Source organism: Tachypleus tridentatus, chromosome 3 (assembly GCF_004210375.1).
Source record: "Tachypleus tridentatus isolate NWPU-2018 chromosome 3, ASM421037v1, whole genome shotgun sequence".
Taxonomy (NCBI): Eukaryota; Metazoa; Arthropoda; class Merostomata; order Xiphosura; family Limulidae; genus Tachypleus; species Tachypleus tridentatus.
Window position 1 is genome coordinate 85,729,372 of NC_134827.1, and position 25,604 is coordinate 85,754,975.

At 37.0% G+C, this 25,604-nt stretch overlaps 1 protein-coding gene across 1 annotated transcript in view; it reads left to right on the forward strand.

Moving 5' to 3' along the window:
* The first annotated feature begins 8,312 nt into the window (after nucleotides 1-8,312).
* Nucleotides 8,313-25,604, forward strand: part of LOC143247395 (uncharacterized) — a 46,151-nt gene continuing 28,859 nt past the window's right edge. Inside the window, exon 1 of the mRNA XM_076495397.1 lies at nucleotides 8,313-8,560. The gene's annotated coding sequence lies outside the window, so the exon portion shown is untranslated. The remainder of the gene's footprint in view (nucleotides 8,561-25,604) is intronic.

The following is a 25,604-nucleotide window of genomic DNA, read 5'->3' on the forward strand; positions in this document are numbered from 1 at the left end:
AAAAAGAGAGTATACAGTCATGTGAAAACGTAAGAACACTCTATGAAAGCCTGTGTATTTTTGTAACATTTTTGGCTACATATATATTTAATCACAATTTTAACAATACTGAGACATTATAGGAATATAACTAAACAATTGAAACTGAAGAAAATACTTTTCAAGATACTTTACTGTAAATGTAATTCCACAAAATTGCATATTCGAACTGAGGAAAAAGTTAGGACACCCTACCCCCTGATAGCTAGTGTTACCCCCTTTGGCTGAAATAACTGCAGTGAGACGCTTCTTGTAGCCATCTACCAGTTTCTGACATCGGTCTGAAGAAAGTTTGCCCCACTCCTCAATGCAGAATTCTTTCAGCTGTGAGATGTTTGAGGGGTTTCTTGCATGTACAGCCCATTTCAAGTCACCCTACAGCATCTCAATGGGATTAAGATCTGGGCTTTAACTCGGCCATTCCAGGACTCTCCATTTCTTAGTTTTCAGCCAGTCCTTGGTGAATTTACTGGTATATTTTGGGTCACTGTCGTGTTGCAGGGTCCAGTTCTGCTTCAGCTTTAATTTTCTTACCGATGGTCTCACATGATCCTCAGGCACCCTCTGATACACAGTAGAATTCATGGTGGATTCTATGATTGTGAGCTATCCAGGTCCTGCTGCAGCAAAGCAGCCCCAAACCATGACACTTCCACCTCCATGCTTCACAGCTGGTATGAGGTTCTTTTCCTGGAATGCTGTATTTGGTTTACGCCAAACATGTCCTCTGTTCTGGTGTCCAAATAATTAAATTTCGGACTCATCTGTCCAAAGAACATTATTCCAGAAGTTCTGGTCTGTGTCTATATTCTCTCTGGCAAACTTCAGTGTGGCCTTGATGTTTCTCTTAGAGAGCAAAGGTTTCCTCCTTGCATACCTTCCATGCAAGTTAATCTTGTGCAGTCTCTTTCTGATTGTAGATACATGCACTTTCACATCAACAGTAGCCAGAGCCTGCTGTAGGTCCCGTGATGATATGTTAGGGTGCTTGGAGACCTCTTTTAGCATCTTGTGGTCAGCTCTCGGGGTGAACTTGCTTGGACGACCAGACCTGGGCATGTTGGCAGTTGTTTTGAAAGCTCTCCACTTGTTGACTATTTTCCGGACAGTGGAATGGCTGATTTCAAAATCTTTTGGGATATTTTTAAATCCCTTACCAGACTCATAAGCTGCTACAATTTTCTTTCTGAAGGCCTCAGACAGCTCTTTTGCTCTCACCATGATGCTCACTCTCACTTCTACAGGCAGCAGCACACCAAACTAAATGTCTGAGGTTTAAATAGGGCAAGCCTCATTCAAAATGCTGAGTAACGATCTTCTAATCATGTGCACCTGGTGTGATACACCTGTGTGTGATTGAGCCATTTTAAGTGGGAATAAATGTGGGGGTGTCCTAACTCTTTCCTCAGTTAGAATATGCATTTTTGTAGAATTACATTTACAGAAGATCTTGAAAAGTCTTTTCTTCAGTTTTAATTGTTTAGTTATATTCCCATAATCTCTCAGTATTGTTAAAATTAAGATTAAATATCTATATATCCAAAAATGTTACAAAAATACACAGGCTTTCATAGGGTGTCCTAACTTTTTCATATGACTGTATATATTCTACTTTAACTGCGGGTGAAGTTTCATAAGGTCAGTAAGATAAATTTTTACCTTCCATTATCTGTTTACATGCTGTAAAACTAAAGCATTAAACTTTAGTATGAATAAATAGGAATTTTGGCATTTGTTCGCTCAATGTGATTGGGTCGATTTCATGCATTTTCCTATGACATGTCACTTCCATTGTAATAGTTATTGTTCATATAAATCTTTAAAAGGGGGTAATATGCAACTTTAGTTATTGCTAACTTTACATTTGATGGGAAATATGTTACTTTTAAAGATGACATCGTGTGAGAAAAAACTGGAAACTGCAGTAACACCAGGTTGCGTTCTCTTTCTGAACTGATCTATGAGAAACTAACTCTGTGAACGAGAATCAACAAATGAAGAACAAGAGGGATTTTATATTTTCTTGTGTTCACTGTTGATATGAACTGCTTTCAGAAATACATCTTTACTTGCAACTAAAAATAACTAGATAACTACCTCGGTTAAGCAGATGGAGGTTGAATTCACTGCTTAACGCTGCAAGTATTGTGATTAATATATATATATTGTAACTTTTGGAAAATATACAAATAAGGATCCACGGCCTTGGTCGCTAGGTGCTCGCGTTGCAAGTATTCAGTCCAGCTGTTGATATTGTACTTGGTGTGCTGCATTTATGCGGTTTCTAACCTTAGCAGCAAATAATGGCGAAATTAAAGTTATTTTGAAAATCAGTTTCAAGTAGATTTTAAAATTTTAACAATTAATTATTCAACTTCACTGAATTTTTCTCTTTGATTTCACATCAGAATAGAAAAAGACGTGTTTTTTTTTCTATTACATTTTTATTGGATTAGGTTTGGTTTGGTTTTTGAATTTCGCGCAAAGCTGCACTTGGGCTATGTGCGCTAGCCGTCCCTAATTTAGCAGTGTAAGACTAGAGGGAAAGCAGTTAGTCATCACCACCCACCGCCAACTCTCGAGCTACTTTTTCCAAGGAATGGTGGGATTGACTGTCACATTATAACACCCACCCACGGCTGAAAGGGTGAGCATGTTTGGTGTGATGGGGATTCGATCCCGCGACTCTCAGATTACGAGTCTAGCGCCTTAACCATCTGGCCATGCCGGGCCTTTATTGAACAAAAATTTGGAGTTATGAATGTATTTATTTTCTGGAAACTTCACCTGGCTCTAGAATAAAAAACAAAGAGTACCCGTGAACGGAAACCTTTTCCACAGAAGCATAATGTTCAGGATAAACAAATGTCCTCCATTTTAATATTGGAGAAAACTGACAAACATACACGTTTTATATACACTAAACAAAAAGAAAATAGTTCATTAATTTTATTTCGTTTTTTTTTCTGTTAGCCACAAAACTACGTTTCGTTAAATCTGAAACGTTATCGTCAAACTTATAGAACTATTATTTGTTCTTTTTTTATTTGTTTCTTTTTTGTATAGAAGTTTTCAATAAAACAGAACCAAACATAAACTTTTGTGTTATGTAGCACTTGTATTTAACTTTTCTTATAGAATGTATCCAAGGAATATTTACCGGATTTTATACATAAAAGTGACTATAAGACAGCATTAGGAAGACCATATAGAACTTTAAGCTTCATAGGAATATTGCGTTACAATTTGCTCTTAAGATATCTCATAGGCTGATCTATAGGATTATCATAGGAATCCTCTGCGACATTTATAGTCAGTAATAGTCATCTAGTAATTAATTAAATTTTAGTTTATTAACCATTCACATAATCATGTTCTTTTCTTTAGCCAAAATTAGTTTTTATGAAGATGATTTCACATACTTTAGTATTGTTGTTTTGAATATGTTTATATATATATAACTTCTGCACTATCAGAAATGGGCGTTAAGGAACCTAACCTAAGGTTACCCACCCTTTTCTCATAGGTAGACCGACCTCGATCTCTACATTTTCTGTTTAAAGGTTATGGCCAAACGCAAGAGTATCAGAGGCGCATACACCTTGGGCGGGTAACAAAGCACGTTTTTTTCTTTTCTTTGTTAAGACGCCCGAGAATGTTCCAAGTATTACGTGAGTACAAGAGATAAGTTGATGACACTTTAATGACGAGAAAGACCTAGATTCTGAGATCCTTTTGCAAGTTACAGCTCTGTGTCTTTCTGATTTCATGATCACTTTATAATAGGTTTTTCGGTTTCGAAAATGGACGAACAAGTTACAATGATACTTATCAGTTAAATTAGACAAACAGGTCTACTATATATAATAGAAAAGTAAATTACATAATCAGTAGTAAGTCGCAATCCTTTAGGCTTCACACCTGGTGTTTCATTAGTTCTCATGTGAGATGTATATCTTTTCATTGTTGCCGGCCACATAAAAGAAAAAAATAAAAAGTTAATTTTTTCTCTGTATGTGTGTGTGAAGACATAAAAAGATGTTGCTGTTGTCAATATTAAACTGTTGTTTTCTGGCTGTTTGCTTCGTTAGATTTCAGAATTCATTTTATGATGTTAAATTTCATTCTCACTTCCATTTCGGAAAATAACAAGATTAAAGTTCACAGCTGATCATGAAAAGTAGATCTTCGTAGTCAGTTTTTAATAATGAAGACTTTGGACTAAAGTTTAGAGTGAATCTTGATAGTCAGTTTTTAATAATGAAGACTTCGGACTAAAGTTTAGAGTGGATCTTCGTAGTCAGTTTTTAATAATGAAGACTTCGGACTAAAGTTTAGAGTGGATCTTGGTAGTCAGTTTTTAATAATGAAGACTTCGGACTAAAGTTTAGAGTGGATCTTCGTAGTCAGTTTTTAATAATGAAGACTTCGGACTAAAGTTTAGAGTGGATCTTGGTAGTCAGTTTTTAATAATGAAGACTTCGGACTAAAGTTTAGAGTGGATCTTAGTAGTCAGTTTTTAATAATGAAGACTTCGAACTAAAGTTTAGAGTGGATCTTGGTAGTCAGATTTTAATAATAAAGACTTCGAACTAAAATTTAGAGTGGATCTTGGTAGTCAGTTTTTAATAATGAAGACTTCGGACTAAAGTTCAGAGCTGACGGTTATTGAAATAGGAATCCCAGGTTAATTAATGGATTTTGGAATGGTAAATTTAGTTAAATGCTGAGATGCATAACACATTACTATCTTCAAACTAGTTTTTAATATGCTAAGTATAAGTAAAGCGAAAATCGAAAACTTTATACTTTTAAAAACATTTTGTTTGATAACTGGAAGTTCTAAGATGTTTTATAATACTTTACATTCACAACACGCTATAAACAAAATGTCCATAAACTACTGAAGGCCCGGCTTGGCCAGGTGGTTAGGGGACGCTCGACTAGCAATCTGTGGGTTGAGTGCTCGAATCCCTGTCACACCAAACATACTCGCCCTTTCAGTCGCGGAGGTGTTATAATGTGACGGTCAATCCCACTATTGGTTGGTAAAAGTGCAGCTCAAGAATTGGCGGTGAGTGGTGATGGCTAGCTGTCGTCTCTCTAGTCTTACAATGCTTAATTAGGGATGGTTAGCGCAGATAGCACTCGTGTAGCTTTGCGCAAAATTCATAAACAAACAAAGGTTAATGGAACCTTACTACTTTGATTTATTTATAGAATGACTTAATATTTTATTTTTAATGCAATTCTATGCACTTAACTCCAAAAATTATTAAAAGACCAGATCATTCTGTTATGTAAGGTATGCTTTACTTATATTAAGTTGTATTCAAAGACAATGTGGTTAAGGTATCATAAACTAAAAGCTGGTTTGTGATGGTACACAGTTTTCTATTTGCATTTTTAATAATGAGGACTCGAAAGAAGTCCGTATTTCATCATTAGAAATAAGTCCTCACAATTTCCTCCGAGCCACCGAGGAACGTCTGTAAGGAACGATTATTTGGTTATTGTTAATGAGGGCCAAGCATGGCCAAGCATGTTAAGGCGCGCGACTCGTAATCTGAGGGTTGCGGGTTCGCATCTTCGTCGTGTCAAACATGCTCACCCTTTCAGCCGTGGGGGCATTATAATGTGCGGTCAATCCCACTATTCGTTGGTAAAAGAGTAGCCCAAGAGTTGGCGGTGGGTGGTGATGACTAGCTGCCTTCCCTCTAGTCTTACACTACTAAATTAGGGACGGCTAGCACAGATAGCCCTCGAGTAACTTTGTGCGAAATTCAAAAAACAAAACAAATAAACAAACATTGTTAGTGAGAAGTGCCTACAACAAAAGCAACATCTTATAAACATTAAGTTTGTTTTCTTTCAAACTGAAGTGCGTATCTTTATCATTGTACAATGTATTGCTTATAACGAAATTCTAATTTGAAAATTCCGGTCAAACTAAATAACGCAAGATTGCTGTCAGCTGGCTTCTGACAGCACTCAAGTTCGCAAGTCAACCGCGTCCTCTAGTGGGAAATTACTGAAGCATGAAATTATTGAATGTGCAACTAATTGCAGCGGTTTGCAGCTAATGGGACGTTTCTTAATTGACATGCATGGTAAAAAGCGTAGGTAAAATGACAGTTTGAGGAAGTCGGCATTCTGATAATAATGGTTATTTGATAAAGATTTGAAAAAAGACAAAAGTACGCTTGTTTTATGAATACATTGTACAAACAGTCTTTTGAAATTTTCATGTATATTTTATGAGGTAAATCAAAATTATCAAAAGATTAAATAAAATCTTTTTTCCATCCTCCTCAGTTTTAATCTGAGGTATGAAAGGGACATAAGTACGCTTCTTAGTACAGTAATGAATACTATCAAAAGATTACATTAAAACCTGTATAACAACACATATACAAAATAAGTCTCAATGACTTAAAGTTCAATAACTTTAAGGCCAAGTGGTTAAGGCACTCGCCTCGTAATCTGGGAGGCACGGGTTCGAATTCTGGTCAAACCAAACATACTCTCCTCTTTTAACCATGGAGGCGTTATAATGTTACGATCAATCACACTATTCTTTGGTAAAAGAGTATCCCAAGAGTTTGCGGTGGGTGGCGATGACTAGCTGTCTTCCAGCTAGTCTTACACTCTTAAATTAGGGACGACTAGCGTAGATAGCCCACGTGTAACTTTGCGCGAAATTCATATCGTTTACCAAACAGTTATCGTTTGGTTATTTTTTTTTTAACGCTCGTCTTAAAATATGTTTGTTTTGTTTGATAAAGGTCGACTTTTTCAGAATTAGGCTTAGGAAAAAACACAAAGAGAATTAAAATTTTCTTATTAACAAACAAACCTTTAGTAAACTTGAGAAAAATAGTGGAATAAGTTTATTTAAGTTTGTTTTGAATTTCGCGCAAACCTACTCGAGGGCTATCTGTACTAGCCGTCCCTAATTTAGCAGTGTAAGACTAGAGGGAAGGCAGCTAGTCATCACCACCTACTGCCAACTCTTGGGCTACTGTTTTACCAAAGAATAGTGAGATTGACCGCGCATTATAACGCCCCCACGGTTGAAAGGGCGAGCATGTTCGGTGTGTCGGAGATTCGGACCCGCGACCCACGGATTACGAGTCGAGTGCCTTAACCACCTGCCCATGCCAGACCATAGTGGAACAGTCTGATCATCTTAGAACAAATGAATCACGACTTGAAGTTATTAATAAACACTTTAATCTAACTACTTTCGAAACAACAAAATGATTTAACTAAATTAGATGGGACTATAATAATTGTTCGATAGTTATCATTAAAGTGCAATTGCCTAAGCATTTGTCGCTAAATTATTTCACATTAAGAATGTCAATCGGCTTAAAATATTTTTGGTGTTGTTTAGAGGTGTAATCAATTATTGGAAGTTTTAAGACATTTTACGACCATTATACCATTTCAATACCTCACATCATATACTTACTATTAGATTAAAAAAAAACACAACAGCATTAGCTATTTTTGGAAAAGACCCAAACACTCTGAACATTTTATTGTAAGAATTAAACATATAGTTCTTACTTAAGCCTAACAAGAATTAATCACTTTATACACAGTTTAACAGCAAGTTCTATAACAGATTAATGTTACTAACTCACTAATTCTAGGGTGGTCAGATTTTCAAACCGGAAAACCTGGACAGTTCAGCCCTTGATCCTAATTTTAAAATTATTATTACAAATTCGAAATAACTTATATTTTATTTAATTTATTTTAAATTTACATTTGATGTAATATTGTTTAAACGTTTTGGTCATTACCCAATCAAACCGCCCTCATAATTTTACCTAATTTCCTTTAAATTTATTGAAGTGTTTCATAATATTTCCAAATATATTAAAATTGGCGTTGTTTTTAAAGTATTTCAAGTAACCCTTGGAAGACACGAAATAACCGAGCTAAAACAGTCAAATTATACATCCAAGAAATCTGTAATTATTCAGTTTTCCAACAGAAAAAAATGTTGTTTCATACCTAGACTTATTTAAGTATCCGTAACATTTTCAAACTTACGATTCTTAGGTCTTAAGGTTAACTTGAAATATTTTAGGCATATTTTTGTGAAGAATAAATGGAGCCTTGTTTTTTTTTTTCTTTTTTCTCATAAAGTAAAAATAAAATTTAGTACATGACTGTGTAAAGGGTGTTTTGACCGCAAGCTCTGCTATTCAGACCTGCGCAGACCTGTGTTTCTCACAAAGCACAAACGGAATATCCGAGTTTTTGGCGGCAAGAGAGTTCGTTCTGAAACGGTGGGCAAGTAAAGTAGGCCTAGTTGGAGGAAGAGGTCTTTGGCACCTTACCCTTCTGGGTATCTAAAATCCAACATACCCAAATACCCACAAAGAAGAAGCCTAGTTTATTCACGATTCGATGTGACTTACGGTTTAATATCTTTATCATAAAACCACGACGTTTTGTGCGCCTCAAGACGTTTTCTCGGAACACTGAGACAAACTACCAATAAAAGGTAGGGATATGTGGTTATCCTATTTATTACCATAACCCTTTTCAGAAATCTTTCACTTCTTAATGATGTTCGATGATGTACTGGTCCAACTTCGGTTCTTACAATAAATTGTATTTCACAAAACAGTTCGTTTGTTTGTTTAGAATTAAGCATAAAACTACACGATGGGCCATCAGTGCTCTGCCCGCCACAGGTATCGAAACCCTAATTTTAGTAGTTGAGGCCGCAGACATGCCGTTGTGCCACTGGGAGAGATAGGCGCTATACAAAACAGAGATCATATATAAAAGTTTATTAATAAATACCGAACAGAATAATAAGTTGTATTATTTTATATATATATATATATATATGTAAAAACGGCTCGTTTGGGTTGAGAAACTTTTACGTAGAGGAGCGAACAACGTGAACCTGACTATGAACGAAGAAGATCGAAACGTTGTTCGCTCTTCTACGTAAAAAATTTTCTCAACCCAAACGAGCCGTTTTTACATATATATTTTTTCTACAAGTGGGTTTTCTCGACATCACTGATTGTATTAATATAGTTTGCCTGAGTTTTGGAGATAACTGTTTGCTACAACTTAGTAATTAGTTCTTAAGCTGGGGGTTCAATGGCAAGTTTCCGAACGTATAATGCTAGAATCCAGAATTCTATTCCTCACCGTGGGCAAATCAAATATAGCTCATTGTGTAGCTTTACGCTAAATAATCGACACCATTTTTTGAATTATTTAGCAACAAAAATGTTTTGTTTTATGATTTTCACTGAGTATTAAAGCAATCAATTGGGTGGTTTATTAATTTCTAATTACGTAAAGAATAATGTTTTACTCTCTGCTCACTCTTTTAGGATTATTTATTATTTTATTTTGCTCATTTTATAAGTATGCATTGTTTGAAAATCCAAATTTCTTTCTGGATCTATTCATGTGTTCAATTACATTACGAGCTTGTATATAAATATATACAGGCTTGGCAAAGAACTGGCTAGGATCAGATAAAGTTCGAGTGTTAGAAGATTCTAAGTCTCATTACGTTATTTATGTAGGTTATAGATGCGAGTTCTGAGAAATAAGGTATAATGAATAAAGGCAAAGAGAAAATATGATTCCACAAAGGAGTGACGGTTCCATTCTAAACCAGTAGCGTTTGCTATTAATATCCATAGTTAGATATTAAACAATAGTGTTACTGTGACGCAACGAAGTTTTCATTCAAGAGTCAGAGAAAATTGTGTTTGTTTGATTTAAAGAAAGGGGAAGATCTCACGTTGCCGAAATGGGAATTCTCCATAACTAATCTTCAGCGGTTAACTCTCAAAAAGAGTTGAATGAAAGAGCTGATACATGAGAGCATCAACTGAGTTCATGATTAGACTGATGGCTTGCCATGGTTGAATATAACAGGTAGGATATAAATATTCGTCCCTGAAGTATGAACACTTAAGAATGATCCCTCAGGCTCGAAAGATAGGAATGCACTTAAAACTGTCTTTTAAATTGTATTGTTGCAGCCAATGTATTTTTACAAACATCTATATTGCTTCTTCACTTATCAGTAGATTGTTTTAATATTTTCTGTTTTAGAAACTGAAAAGTAGCTGAAAACTGTGAAAAGACATAACAGCTGTTTATTTGAGTTGTAGTCTTAAAATCATATAACATATCGTGTCAGTAAAAGAGAGTATAACAACCTGCCTAGGTTTATCTTTTAAACTACGTATAAATGGAACATGAAAATCATTTCGAAAATTAATTCGACTGTAATCTCTCGATGTCAAAACTATAAACTTTATTTTCCAACTCCAAAGTTTTGGTTTAGTGTAAAAATATAGTGTGTACCTGAGGTGTACCATTCTTATATTTAAATAACTAAATATTATCTTTGTACAGCCGAAAATTCAAGAATTCTATGTATCATAAATTCAGTAAGGTTTGTACAATTAGTGGCAGAGAACATTCTTTTACATTAGTGACTTTCATGTTAGTGTTTGATTAAACAAGTTCAATGATCCTGATGGTGCAGCAATATTCGTAGTCAACTTGGTATGGTGTGTCAACATGGACTGTTACCAGGGGTGTTCGTATTCAACTTGGTATGACGTGTCAACATGGACTGTTACCAGGAATGTTCGTAGTCAACTTGGTATGGCGTGTCAACATGGACTGTTACCAGGAATGTTCGTAGTCAACTTGGTATGGCGTGTAAACATGGACTGTTACCAGGGGTGTTCGTAGTCAACTTGGTATGGCGTGTCAACATGGACTGTTACCAGGGGTGTTCGTAGTCAACTTGATATGGTGTGTCAACATGGACTGTTACCAGGGGTGTTCGTAGTCAACTTGGTATGGCATGTCAACATGGACAGTTACCAGGGGTGTTCGTAGTCAACTTGGTATGGTGTGTCAACATGGACTGATATCAGTGGTGTTCGTAGTCAACTTGGTATGACGTGTCAACATGGACTGTTACCAGGGGTGTTCGTAGTCAACTTGGTATGGCGTGTCAACATGGACTGTTACCAGGGGTGTTCGTATTCAACTTGGTATGGTGTGTCAACGTGTACAGTTACCAGGAATGTTCGTAGTCAACTTGATATGGTGTGTCAACATGGACTGTTACCAGGGGTGTTCGTAGTCAACTTGGTATGGCGTGTCAACATGGACTGTTACCAGGAATGTTCGTAGTCAACTTGATATGACGTGTCAACATGGACTGTTGCCAGGGGTGTTCGTAGTCAACTTGATATGACGTGTCAACATGGACTGTTACCAGGAATGTTCGTAGTCAACTTGGTATGGCGTGTCAACATGGACTGTTACCAGGAATGTTCGTAGTCAACTTGGTATGGCGTGTAAACATGGACTGTTACCAGGGGTGTTCGTAGTCAACTTGGTATGGCGTGTCAACATGGACTGTTACCAGGGGTGTTCGTAGTCAACTTGATATGGTGTGTCAACATGGACTGTTACCAGGGGTGTTCGTAGTCAACTTGGTATGGTGTGTCAACGTGTAGAGTTACCAGGAATGTTCGTAGTCAACTTGGTATGGAGTATCAATATAGACTGTTACTAGGAATGTTCTTAGTCAAGTTGGTATGGTGTATCAATATAGACTGTTACCAGAAATGTTCATATTTAACTTGGTATGGTGTATCAATATAGGCTGTTACTAGGAACGTTCATAGTCAAGTTGGTGTGGTGTATCAACATGGACTGTTACCAGGGGTGTTTATAGTCAACTTGGTATGGTGTATCAACATGAATTGTTACCAGGGGTGTTCATAGTCAACTTGGAATGGTGTATCAATATAAACTGTTACCAGGAATGTTCATAATGAACTTGGTATGGTGTATCAACATGGATTGTTACCAGGGGTGTTCATAGTCAAGTTGGAATGGTGTATCAATATAAACTGTTACCAGGAATGTTCATAATGAACTTGGTATGGTGTATCAATATAGACTGTTACCAGAAATGTTCATATTTAACTTGGTATGGTGTATCAATATAGGCTGTTACTAGGAACGTTCATAGTCAAGTTGGTGTGGTGTATCAACATGGACTGTTACCAAGGGTGTTTATAGTCAACTTGGTATGGTGTATCAACATGGACTGTTACCAAGGGTGTTTATAGTCAACTTGGTATGGTGTATCAACATGGATTGTTACCAGGGGTGTTCATGGTCAACTTGGAATGGTGTATCAAAATAAACTGTTACCAGGAATGTTCATAATGAACTTGTATCAACATGGACTGATATCAGTGGTGTTCGTAGTCAACTTGGTATGGTGTGTCAACGTGTACAGTTACCAGGAATTTTGATAATGAACTTGGTATGGTGTATCAATATAGACTGTTACCAGGGATAAGAGTAATTTATTCAAGCATGCAAAATCAAAATACCTGTTTAACTATTTGACAACATGTAGCAAAAATTAAGGAAATGATTGTACAAAGTTTACTCAATAAAAACTTTCTCAAGCATGACCTTTGATCTTTGTGAGTAAAATCTGTCTTTCTTAACATTAGGCTGGGTACTGCTTAATATGCAGAGTTATAGGTTGAAGGCCCGATGATCAAAATATCACGTAGCCGAACATGCCCTGGTCTTACAAACGTGAAAGTCAATCACTTGGTTCAAAGAACTGGATCAAACCCTTGTGGTGGTGAATAAAGCTTTCTTCTGATCGATAGTTGGAAAGGATGGCTGTACGTGAATCATTGAACTTTTTGACTTGGTCGTTTATACAATACATATATATATACATTTTGGTTGAAGAAAATACTAATTCTAATTACTTGAAAAAGAAAACCCATATCGTGACTCAAGTAGAAATGTGATACAATAGATTCGAATAATTTTCACCATCTTGCATGGGAGTAGATTCAAGAAAAGTCGTTTACACCCCTGTAAGTAAATAGCCAAAATAAAATCAATAATGGCAAACAACTGCCTCTTCCCTTCAGTTTATCTAAATATGAAATTACAGGTTAAGTGCTCACCCCCCAAAAAAATAATTCAGCAAATTAAAATGTGAAAAATTTACAAATATTCTCACATATGATGGAAATATATTTATGATAAATGACGTCGTGATCTCACTTGTGTAGCTTTACCATATTCTAATAAATAGTCCCCCGGCTACTTACAAGACTAAAATTATGGGCTCGATTTCCTGCGTTAGACACAATAAGTATCCTACTGTGGCTACACTCTAAACAAAGCAGGGCCGGCATGGCCAGGTGATTAAGGCATTCGACTTGTAATCTGAGGGTCGCGGATTCGAATCTTCGTCACGCCTAACATTCTCACTCTTTCAGCCGTGGGGGCGATATAATGTGACGGTCAACCTCACTATTCGTTGGTAAAAGAGTAGTCCAAGAGTTGGCAGTGGGTGGAGATAACTAGCTGTCTTTCCTCTAGTCTTACAATGCAACAATAGGGACGGCTAGCGCAGATAGCTCTTGTGTAGCTTTGCACGAAATTTATTAAGAAACAAACTCGAACTAGATCAATTTCGTGCAATATTATGTTTCAGTAATTTTAGACAACTGAGTATTTTACTTAATAAAAATGTTGATGATCAAAACTCTTAGCACTTACATTTCAGTTTACATCGCCGTTAGGTGCGTCAAACAAATTTAAAGTAATTATTAATTGCGTAAAAATCTAGTAAAGGAAAGAAAAAATAACTAAATACGCGTTATGTATACAATAAATAAATACATTTATACTTTGGATTTATGTTTTGTCTTTGTAATCCGAGGGTCGCAGGTTTGAATCCCCGTCTCACCAAACATGCTCACTCTCTTAGTCGTAGGGATCGTTATAATGTTACGATCAACCCCACTATTTGTTGGTAAAAGAGTAGTCCAAGAGTTGGCGGTGGGTGGTGATGACTAGCTGTCTTCTCTCTAGTTTTACACTGTTAAATAAGGAACGGCTAGCGCAGATAGCCCTCGTGTAGTTTTGCGCGACATTCGAACTAAACCGAAACCACTTCTGGGTTATTAAACCCAACTACTTACCATAGTTGGATTGAAATAACTCCTGAAGACGACGTAGAAGACATCGAGACGTGTGAAGTGTGCTCTTAAAGTGGAAGCCTCTGACAACTTAAATAAAACAAAATATTAAAAAATCTGCAAATACAAAACGTTGAGCTCAATTATTAATTAAATTGTAGGTGACCTTGTTTGTCTGCTCTATCTAGAATGAGATCGCTCGTATTCATTTCAAGGGGTGGCTTGAAATACTAGCTTTACAAGTTAGTATAAGTTTCTTGTGTCTGCTCCCAATACTTAATACCAATGTTATGATTCTTATTTATGTCATTTCTCTAACCAGTGGCCTGGCATGGTCAGGTGGCTAGGACGATCGATTGGTAATCTGAGGATCGCGGATTCGACTCCCTATCACACCAAACGTGCTCACCCTTTCAACCGTGTGGGCGTTATAACGTGACGGCAATCCCACTATTTGTTGGTAAAAGAGTAGCCCAAAAGTTGGCGGTGGGTGGTGATGACTAACTGCCTTCCCTCTAGTCTTACACTGTTAAATAAGGAACGGCTAGTGTAGATAGCACTCGTGTAGCTTTGCGCGAAATTCAAAAACAAAGAAAAGCCCAAAGTTGTGCAGAACGAGCTTTGAAGCTGGTCGTGCAGTTTGGTTTTTATTTATCAGTGTGGATGAATAAATATATTGCTTATTTGTTCAATGGTGCTCGCTTCAGTTCTTCGCTGCCATTTTATTTATTTCAGTGTATTACCGACAACTGTTGTTGTTGTTTTTTAAAATAAATCAGTGCTCAGTGTCCAGTTATTGCACTCTTTTGACAAGTTCTGTTAATATTAATATTCAGCGCAGTATTATTATAGTTTTTTGCTTCAATGATCAACAGACATTTGATGTGATAACAGCAAGTATACGGACTTAGAACACTAAAATCTGGCATATGATTCCGTAGACAAAACAGATAGTCAGACATGGCTTTACTCTAAAAAGAAACAAAAACAAAAAACCGAAGGCTCAGCGTGCTTGCGTCTCTTAGTTTTATTTTACCAATAGATGACCTGCGTCTGTACGCTTATAGTATCTCCCTTTAAGCCAATGGGGCCCGGCATGGCCAAGCATGTTAAGGCGTGCGACTCGTAATCTGAGGGTCGCGGGTTCGCATCCCGGTCGCGCCAAACATGCTCGCTCTTTCAGCCGTGGGGGCGTTATAATGTGAGTGTCAATCCCACTATTCGTTGGTAAAAGAGTAGCCCAAGAGTTGGCGGTGGGTGGTGATGACTAGCTGCCTTCCCTCTAGTCTTACACTGCTAAATTAGGGACGGCTAGCATAGATAGCCCTCGAGTAGCTTTGTGCGAAATTCCAAAACAAACAAACAAACAATTAAGCCAGTGGTCATCTTACGGACCAACAAAATTAAAAATCGGGGCTCGTTCCCAGCGGGCACATAAAGTGGAAAATGTAAATTGTAGAAGACAGCTCTAAAAATACTACAGCTTTACACATGCCCGGTTTATTTCTCTCTTTCTTTTAATTAATGACATGTACTGACTTGCTATGGCTACTGATATCTTGATAAAGAATATCATAGTTGTAGAGATATATCTTTATTATAATATATCATTCTCATTAGGTTACTTTAAAACGTACTCAGTTTCTTTTTTTTTCTTTTTTTAGAATAAGAACCCTACAAGCATAAGTGTTTATATTCTTATATTCTTTACACTGGAGTGAATTTGCATCTAAACATATAGTGTTTGTTTGTTTGTTTCAAAGCGAAGCCGCACTGGGTAATTTGCTGTGGGAAATAATCGAACCTCGAATTTTATCACTGTAATTCCGTAAACTTACCACAACCCAACTAGGTGCTCCCCGCTAGTACAGCGGTAAATCTACGGATTTACAACGCTAAAATCAGGGGTTTGAATCTCCTCGGTGGGCTCAGCAGATAGCCCGATGTGGCTTTGCTATAAGAAGAACACATACACACACTCACATCCGCTAGGAGACAATATAAGGTGTGATAGATAGTTCGTTTTGTCGTTGTTCGACCTCCCAAAACAGGGTATACCAAGTTAATTGTTTCGTACATCAAATGAATAAAATGATTTTGTTTGCTTGAATAACTTGCTTCCACGTTTGAAGTTAATTTTGCATGTAACTACTTAACTGTTTTCTCTTTATCATGACCCATTTTACTTAGGTAATTAATTGGTTATAAATGGAAAGAACCGAATGTTTTTGTTTTTTTTTGTTTGGTTTTGAATTTCACACAGAGATACACTAGGGCTATCTGCGCTAGTCGTCCCTAATTTTGCAGTGTAAGACTAAAGGGGAGGCAGCTAGTCATTACTATCCACCGCCAACTCTTGGGCTACTACATTAATAGCAGAAATAGTGAAATTTTTTTACCATCGAATAGTGGGATTGACTGTCACACTATAAGGCACCCACGGCTGAAAGGGCGAGTTATTTTGTTGTGACGGGGATTCGAACCAGAACCCTCAGATTACGAGTTGAGAGACTTAACCACCTGACCATGCTGGGCTGAAAGAACTGAATGTTGTTACAAGTTTTTCAAGTCGTGTTTTGCAGAAGAACACATAGCTAAACAACCTCCTCCTGAAATATTACAGAAACTCCCAATTTATCCCACTTTGTCAGAACCTAAATAACGTTTGTTTGTTTAAAAAATTCGCGCACGGATACTTAAATGTTATCTGGTATAACCTTCCCAACTTTAAACTACTAGACTACAGAAAAATCCTCTAGTTAACATCACCCACCTCCAACTCTTGGGATCCACTTTACCAACGAAAAATGGGATTAACTGTCCCATTATAACATCTACACAGCAAAATGAGCAAGCATGCTCGGTGACCCGAAAAGCTGCTAGAACAGTATCCGCCACCAACTCTCGTCTGATGGAACACAATTCTTAAAACGGATCCACGGTCCTAAAGTGAAGAGCGCAGTTTAATAACGATAGGACGTAAACCGTTAACCCTCGGATTCACAGTCCGGACACGCCATCACTACGCTACGCCTAGTTCACTAATTACTAAACTACCGTATAAAACTACAATACATATTTGAACTATATTAATGTAATAAAATAAAATTATATATTCAAACATCTAACACCGCCCTCTACATTCCGACACTCAGTTCTACAACCCCTTCCAAACATGTGGTCAGCTTCCGGTCAGTTACCTCTTTCTTTCTTCGTGAACCTGACGATGACCGAATAAGGTCGAAACGTTGTTCGCTCTTCTATGTAAAATATTTTCTCAACCCAAACGAGCCATTTTTGCATATATATTTGAACTTTTTTCCTTACTAAAACAGTATACTGTTCAAGCCTTTTATGTAAGCAAATAAATAAATGTTTAAAACCCGGCATAACCAGGTGGTTAAGGCACTCAACTCGTTATCCCAGGTCGCGGGTCCGAATCCCCGACAAACCGAACATGCTCGCCCTTTCAATCGTGGGGGCGTTGTTATGTCACGGTCACTCCCACAGTTCGTTGGTAAAAGAGTTGGCGATAGGCGATAACTAGCTGCCTTCCCTCTAGTCTTACACTGCTAAATTAGGGACGGCTAGCGCAGATAGCCCTCGAGTAGGTTTGCGCGAAATTCAAAGCAAACTAAATCCGACGATGGTATTTATTTAATGATGAAACTTGTTTCATAACAGATACGTGAAGTTTTACGTGACGTGTAATCACTTGCGTGAAACAACTCGTTACACGCATTTCTATTTACTTACTTTTGTTGCACCGTGGCAAATATATACTTTATAGCGTGGTATGTGTGCGTTTGTTCTCATAAAATAAACAAAAACATTACACAGACTGAAACAAACTTTAAAACGTCTACAGCATGCCAACGTAAGAAACTTGTTCTGTATGTGTAATTACCATTCTAGACTGGAAACGCCATTGTCTAACAAGTGATTGTAACTATAGAATTGAACTCGTTACCGACCTTAACTTCTTACCGTTTGGAGATTATCTCATATTTGTTAGATAACCTTCGAAGATACGCATGAATGCCCTGGAACTGCGCTGTGGGTGCTCAGCTACGCCTTGTCCCTCCCCTCCCTTCCTTATCATTGTTCAGAGTGGAAACAACAGGGCACCAACGAATCGTGTTTCGTAGGTGAGAGTTCGATGGTCTAGTTTCGTGCAAAATGAATAGACAGTATCTTGTCTTATGACATGCGATTTTAAACCTGTTACGTTGTCTCTAAGGGAATGTATTTCGTAAAACTTTGTTTTTTTATATTTCATCTCTAATTTAGCAGTGTAAGATTAGAGGGAAGGTAGCTACTCCTCATTACCCACCGCCAACTCTTGGGCTACTCATTTATCAACAAATAGTGGGATTGACTGTAATATTATAAAGTTTCCACAGCTGAAAGGATAAGTATGTTTGATATTACGAGAATTCGAATCCGTGACCCTCAACTTACGAGTCGAGCGCTTTAACCACTTGATCATGTCAGATTAACAGTCTGTAATATATAGAAAAGTCAGTGCGTTTTCAACACTTAACGTTTTAACAATGGCTTTCATGTAATGTTACTTAGTAACAAAAGCATAACCTGATATTGCTGCTAGCCTATATATTAAAAACAGGTCCGGCATGGCCAAGCGCGTTAAGGTTTGTTTGTTTGTTTTTGGAATTTCGCACAAAGCTACTCGAGGGCTATCTGTGCTAGCCGTCCCTAATTTAGCAGTGTAAGACTAGAGGGAAGGCAGCTAGTCATCACCACCCACCGCCAACTCTTGGGCTACTCTTTTACCAACGAATAGTGGGATTGAGCGTCACATTATAACGCCCCCACGGCTGGGAGGGCGAGCATGTTTGGCGCGAGTCGGGCGCGAACCCGCGACCCTCAGATTACGAGTCGCACGCCTTAACGCGTAAAGGCCTGGCATGGCCTAGTTCCACAAACAAACAAATATATTAAAAGCATCAAATGAATTTTATGAGCAACAAAAATAGAGAAATATTTATTGATTTCTTAATTTAGAATCTGTATTGATCAAAGAGGTTGGTTTTTATTAAAAAACATTGTGATATAAGAAAAGATAGTTTAATTCAGAAACTATTTAAGTTTATAATTGAGTCGGATTAGTTATTTTTTTACTTTTATGATAAATTTTATGCACTTGGCTCTAGGTAAGGTGATCCCACACTCGTATTTACTGTAGGTTTATTACACCAACACTCATTACACTTGTAAGGTTTCAAGGCACTTCTTCCTTACGAAAGGAGATAAATTGATCAAACTATTTTATCTGGATAAATGCGTTTTTGAATTTTATGACTCCTGGCTTTTATATAGATTAGATAGGTTTGTATTATAGCATTAAACTAGCTTTTCTCATTTTACGTTTTCTGACATTAAGTTTTTTTAAATAATCTTAAAAGTTTTATTACAGTCTAATGTTCTATATCTTAAGACGAAAGGATGGCAAAGGGTCTAGGAAAGTAACAATAAGCAATAATTTTATTATACGTATTGTATATATAAATAAGCACCTTTTCCTTTCCTTATTTCGATGAGTTGTTATTTCATAATTATACGTCTTTATAATGCCCTAATGCCATTTTCCAGTAATTGAAATGCCAAGTTGTATTCATTAAATTAGGCTTAAGAAAATGCATAATGGCTTTTAAGAAAAGGTTACTGAAAAGTATGAGACGTCCTATTCCACGTACATGCAGAAGATTTTTGAAGGTGATTAATGTAATTCTAATATTTTGTGTGTGGAATATTCTCACGAAACTGTTCGAACCTCGTTCGTAAATGTGACTTAAGAATCTAGAATACTTGATATAAAATTGTTTGAAATATAGGAAGTTAATTTTGGTCCTTACACCTTGTAGACATCGTGTATACATTTATTTCAGTTTCATATTTTATGCCCATTTTTTTTTTTTAATTAACGTGACTGAAACATGTACGCAAAAACATGCTGTAATGTTCATGAATTCGAGTGGTATTTGAGGTATAGACGAATATATTCTGTGTTAAGTTAATCCATACACGACTTTATTCTGTGTTAAGTAAACCCATACCCTGTGATTAGGGATGACAGAAAAAGTCTTTTCCAAAAAGGTTTATATTAATTAGTGACATATGTTGACAACTGAGTGTTTCCCTCTATCTTTGATGACGTCTTTGCGTGTCCGGGCAATTATCTAAGCTCGCGCATTTCTTATTAACTCAGGCAACAAATGGACCGCCGGTAGGATTGGAGGGAGGTACTATAAAGATCTTCTTCCTTTTCTTGCTAACGATAGTATCATTTGGTTTGGTTTGTTTTGAATTTTGCGCGAAGCTACACGGAGGCTATCTGCGCTAGCCGTACCTAATTTTGCAGTGTAAGACTAGAGGAAAGGCAGCTAGTCATTACCACCCACCGCCAACTCTTGGTTTACTCTTTTACCAACGAATAGTGCAATTGACCGTCTCATAATAACGGCTGAAAGGGCGATTATGTTTGGTGTCACAGGGATTCGAATCCACGACCTTTGGATTACGAGTCGAGTGCCTTAATCACCTGGCCATGTCGGGCCTCATTTTGTTCTAAAAATTGCCATGTCGTTATTTGTAGATTTGTTTGTTTTGAATTATCATGCAAGCCTGTTATAGAACTGTCTGTTCTAGCCGTCTGTAATTTAGTAGTGTAAGACTATAGAGAAGGCAAGTAGTCATCACCACCCACCGCCAACTCTTGGACTATTTTACCAACTAACAGTGAGATTGACCGTCACATTATAACTGAAAGGGCGAGCATGTTTGGTGGGACGCGGTTTTGAACCCACAACCCTCAGATTGTGAGACGCCCAAACTACTTGATCATCACGTGAAAGGTCATATTATATTTGGCTTTTGCTAGAAAACAACATTTGCGATGCTTGTTAGACAGTACAATATTCCCGATGCTCGTTCAACACAATGTAATACAAATCGTTTGTTCTGAACGTGTTGAATATTATACCAATATTTTTATTTAGTTAATAAAAAATAACACATGTAAACTCCCACTGACTAACGTAAAAACAAATAGTGCCTTTTTATTCATTTGTTCTGCATTAAAAAATAAACGAGGGAAATTACTAGGATTAGGTCATCGTGTAAACATTTGGTTTATGTAACATTTTGGTCTTAACTCGTTTAACCAAAAGGATTTTAAAATAGCAAGTGAAGAAATTGCCTCTTGGGCAACATTTCAACCCACGTGCCACGTGTTTTCTGTTTTATTCTGTGAGCAACTGTTATTTTAAGGCTGTATACAGAGTAAATAAAAACAAATATAAAATTATACAGCTTTTCAAATGACATTTATCTGTAAACATCGCGCGTTTTCTATTCCGTCCTTTAAGACAGCGGCTTTTTTTTTTTATGGTTAGGGCCAGCTGCTCGAGTCTCTGCACGTCCCCTGTTAGTCACCCCACTCCAGTTCTTTTTTTTTTTTTTTGTCATCATCGTTTTCCCCTTTACATTAGATTCACTTAGTTTGACATGGTTCGTGTTCTTGACGTTTTGGAATGTTTCGTTTATTTTAAACTATAACGAACAGCTGGCTCCTATGGAATTAGTCCCAAGACAATACGAGTGACCTCATATGGGCACAGTTACCATACCCCTTTCTCGAATAATTGATATTTTTAGAGATTTTTTTTTGCGCTGACCATCGGCAACACTTTGAGTACGTGCTACGAACTGACTGACTTGACTGATCGATAAATTAAAGATACGTGTCTTTACTATTTTAATGAAAGGACTTTTACGAGTTTGTACAATATTTCTGTTTCGAAGAGCTTGTAAGTTACCTGTGGTATTTATGCTAAAGGATACGATGTGCGACAGCAAATAACTTTTATGAAATCGTTAGTACCAGGTTTTTTTTTAGCTGCGGCAAAATGGCTCACAGAGACTTGCAATCTGAGGGTCGCGGGTTCGAATCCCTGTCACACCAAATATGCTTGTCCTTTCAGCTTTGAAGGCGTCGTAATGTGACGGTTAATACCACTATTCGTTAGTAAAAGAGTAGCCCAAGAGTTGGCGGTGGGCGATGATGACTAACTGCCTTCCCTCTAGTCTTACACTGCTAAACGAGGGACGGTTTCAGTGTTTTATTCTCTATGATGATTGTACACGTGTTATTTTGCCTTATGTTTTTAAGTTTTCTTTTAGTTACAAACACAAAACGCAGTTCCAACAAATATCTTTTCAAACGAAAATACTTTAAAGTGACTGAAAACATTATTTTATCTTATTGTACTTCTGTACGAAATTTATTGTTGTCTCACAGAATAATGTATTTTTGGGAGAAATTGAAGTTTCATAAATCACTGTATTAGGTAATTCCATTTACAATGGACAGACTAGAATGTATTGTTATTGTTTTTATCTCTGGCTTATTTTATCTACAGGTAAAATAATTAAGATATGGTTCATGACTTACGCCGACAAAAGATCGTTACATATTATGGCAAGGTAATCCTGTTAAAGATGGCAGAAACTTGCGTTACTTAAAGTATGACCAGAGCCCCTGATAGCATATTTCGATTTAACAAATTTACCCTAAGTATTGGTATCTAGAAAGCTATTTTGGTTATATATTGCAATGTTGTATATTAAAACATCCTTGATCAAGTATCTACAAGATGACATATACCAAAATACTCTCAAGTATTTACCAGATGACATACACCAAAACATTATCAAATTTGTTTTCTTTTATTTGTTTTTTAATTTCGCGAAAAGCTACACGAGGGCTATTTACGCTAGCCGTCCCTAGTTTATCAGTGTAAGACTAGAGGGAGGGCAGCTAGTCATCACCACTCACTGCCAACTCTTGGGCCACTCTTTTACCAACGAATAGTGGGATTGACCGTCACATTATAATGCCCCCACGGCTGGGAGGGCGAGCATGTTTAGTGTGATGGGGATTTGAACCCACGACCCTCGGATTACGAGTCGTGACATACTCAAGCACCTGCCAAATGGCATAAACCAAAACATCCTCAAGTATCCACCAGATGACATATATCAAAGTATCCTCAAGTGTCTACCAGATGACAAATACCAAAACATCCTCAAGTATCTACCAGATGACATATATCAAAATATCCTCAAATGTTTACCAGATGACAAATACCAAAACATCCTCAAGTATCCATCAGATGACATGTGTCAAAATATCCTCAAGTATCTTCCAGATGACACAAACTAAATCATCATAAAATATCTACCAGATCACATATACCAAAATATTTTTGAGTATCAGATGATATATATCAAAATATCCTTAGTATCAAATGGGAATTATTAAAACATTCTCAAGTATCAGATGATATATACCAAAATATCCTCAAGTATTTGTGTTTGGTATTTAAACTGGATTGATTTTACCAGTTTCTGTCAAATATGTATATTAGGTAAAAACAGTAACTCTTAGTGCAATAAATAAACTTATGTCGTCGTACATTGCACTGAACCCAACCAAAAAAAATTCTCTTACTTTAAACACCACGAGGTTTTCAAAGATGTGTATATAAGAAAATATGCTTGGATAACAAGTTATGTATTACCAGGTTGAATGTTTACCGTCTACCCTGGATGGGGAGGGGGCAGGAGAAACTGTTTCAGTCGTGTCCGTGTGTGTGTCTGTCTGTATTTCTGCGCGCGTATCTCGAAAACTAACAGCCAATGTATGAGAAAAATGTTCACGTAAGATGGGAAGTTTGTCCTCTCCACATTTCGTTCAAATCGAAATACAGATCCAGATTCTGCATTACTTTAAAGTATTTTTTATAATTGGGAGATGTGGCTTTTTCGCGTTTTCTTGTTTTTTGGTTAATAACTCTGTAATGTATGATATAATTTACATCAATCTTCTTGGAAATATTTAGAATGAACTTATTTGTTTTTGATTTTCGCGCAAAGCTACACAAGGGCTGTCTGCGCTAGCCATTCCTAATTTAGCAGCGAATCAGGGCTAATTTTGTATCAGGGCTAACAGAGACCTATAGTTCGAATCACATGAGCGTACATCAGCCCAAAGTAGGTTTACGATATAGTGTGTTATCCAAAAAAGATTTATATTTTTATTATCTGAACACGTGCTGGTGACAAGAGGAAAGGCAGCTAGTCATTACCACCCATAGCCGACATTTAGGCCACTCTTTTACCAACGAATAGTGTGAGTGACCGTCACTCATAACGCCCCTGTGGCTGAAAGGGTGAACATGTTTGGTGTGACGGGGATCGAACCCGCGACCTTCGGATTACGAGTCGAGCGCCTTAAACACCTGGCCATGCCGGGTCTTACGTTAAACTTACTCATCAGACTACGAAAAATGACCTGGGTCATCGATCGTTGTGGATCTGAGAAGAATTTTCCGAGTTTTCGAAAGTGAAATTTGACGTTATTCAGTATAACCGCGTGCTCTTGTTTAGTTTGGATTTAAGGGCGTTACTCGCGCTGATCGGAAGTGAACGTTAACCGTTTTAAACTATACACTCGTTCAATACAAATATTGAGTGGGTAGGACTATTTAAGCTGAGAACGTCTTCAATATATTACTTGTTTTCAACTTACGGGATCATATCAATTAAATGTGGACATATAGATCTACATATGATACCTTTGAAACCCTGACTCTGAAGCCATAAAATGTAATTCTTGGTTGTGTAACAAATTTATTCTTTGAAACCTATGAAATTTACAAGTTCAGGTAATAAACGCTAGAAGCATCATATTCAATGGAACGTGCACTGATTACATGTATGATGTATAAAACGTCATTAGCATCTGATTATTGTCCAAAGGTTTCCTTCCTTCCAAATGTGTGCTGTATCAAATGTATCACCTGAGTTAAGGGTATTTAAAACACACTCATATACCGCCAGGACTACGTGAAAGGACAAGAAGCCCCTAGTTTCACACATTCATGTAGCCCTCCCAACTCCCCCATCCTACCCCATTTCGTTGGCCAACAACAGCTGGTCGGTCATTCGTCACAATGTCTCCATTCCATTCAGTTTGGTCACAACACTGCTTTAAGTATTTTTTGAAGATTATGATCCCAAACACGTGGTTTGCAAATAAACGCAGCTGTTGTTATATCTCTTCCGTTTTTCACTTCTCAGCATGAATAGCCTTTTTTTTTAGGGAATTTCTTCTTTTCTTATCTTCTTATGGAAATATCTTAGACCAAATTCTAGATATTTACAAGATGTGTATAGAGACTAAAATAATCAAACATATTTGTTTTCATAGGATAACAGATCCAGCATCAGGGCTAACAGAGATCTATAGTTCGAATCACATGAGCGTACATCAGCCCAAAGTAGGTTTACGATATAGAGTGTTATCCAAAAAAGATTTATATTTTTATTATCTGAACACGTGCTGGTGAATATTCATTATTATAAAAACTATACAGGCCACACCATATAGTTCATTGCAGTGATGTAAAACAAAGATTTCTATACCAG